Source organism: Oryx dammah, unplaced genomic scaffold, assembly GCF_014754425.2.
Source record: "Oryx dammah isolate SB20612 unplaced genomic scaffold, SCBI_Odam_1.1 HiC_scaffold_22, whole genome shotgun sequence".
In the NCBI taxonomy this organism is placed as follows: Eukaryota; Metazoa; Chordata; class Mammalia; order Artiodactyla; family Bovidae; genus Oryx; species Oryx dammah.
Window position 1 is genome coordinate 59887004 of NW_024070206.1, and position 1565 is coordinate 59888568.

Below are 1565 nucleotides of genomic sequence, written 5' to 3' on the forward strand. Positions count from 1 at the left end.
CCGCCTGGACTCAGTGTGAGGGGACCTGCCTGGACTCAATGTGAGGGAGAACAGAGAAAGATTTTCCTGGCAGCTGGCCTGGGGCTTTGAGGACAGGAAGCATGTAAACTGGTACTTAAGGCGGGAACAGGGTCTGGGGGAGTCCCCCACCAGAGTCTGTGCACAAACCAGCAGGTCCCGACCATCAGCAGCCCTCCCAGGCACCTGCATCTCCGGAGGCCTGGACAGACGCTCCGAGCGCTGTGATTCTTTCCGAGGGCTACCATGCCCCCTCCTCCAGGAGCTGCCCGGAGCATTTGGGGAGCAGGACCCCTGTTTTGCCCACGTTCCTCCCCACTGAGTGTCCTTAATGAATGTGCAATGCAGCTTTTCAAACAATGAAAGATTAAAAAATAATGGGTGGGAAGATCCACAGGCCTAGTACCAGCTGTGGTAACTTCCCAAACCTGATGCTCATTGTAAAGAGTTCTCCAGGTTCATCACAGCGCTATAGAGCTGACTGACTCGACATCCACGCCGCCACGCACAGCACTACAGCGCGCTTGCCCTGGTCCCTGCAGAGAAGCTCAACCTGCCGGTTTCCGGAAATCGTCTTCCAGAACCTTGCTCACACCCTGATGGGCCTCTCACAAGAATACGAATACTTACTCCAACCCTAGTGATGACCCAGACATGCCGAAATGAGACCCACACCATGCTGATGACTGTTTCCTGAATGTTTTAATGTTGACAAATTTAGATAATTAATTCTCACAAAGTCTTTACAAAGTCTGTAATTTTTCATTTTTTTATGCCCCTGAGATCTACATCACCTTGAAAAAATTTATCAAATCATTTAGGGAAGAAGAAATTAGACAAGAACTGGAGACCAGGCTTTGGACGAGAGCAGCGTCAGTCCTCCGGAGCCCCAGCCAACAGAGAGGACACAGCTGTTGTCTTGCAGACCCAGGGGCCCCCCAGGCCTCTGTAAAGTGGGTCCCCCTCACACACAAGGGAAGCCCTTTCCTCAGCTTCACTCTGGAAGAGATTCTCTGGAATTTACACTCCTCGCCACCTGGCCTCAATCTACTGGCAACACAAACGCGTTTTTCAAATCATGATTGAAAACAATTAAAAATTAATACAAAATTTAAGGTATATTCAGTTAACGTTTTCAGTCCATTTCCCTAAGCAAGGTTAAACCTAATGGTACACTAAACAGATTCAGCAAACGACTTTGTTATATATCAATGGCAGTATAGAAGAGTTGCACAATTATTTTGATAAAATAGTATTATGCAAACTTGACTGGAAAGCTTTCTACCATCATTTTATCTGTGGGTGAGTGTATCTGTGTCTGTCTGAGTGTGTGTGTGTCAGTGGGTGTATCTGTGTGTGTTTGAGTATGTGTGTGTTTCTGTGTGTATATCAGTGTGCATCTCTGTCTGCCTGTGTGTGTTGCTACACGTATGTATATATGTGTGTGTGTCTGTTTGATTGCCTGTGTGCACGTGTGTGTGTGTCTGAGTGTGTTTCAGGGTGTCTGTGTGTGTGTCTGAGCATGTGTGTGTCTCTGTGTGCATATA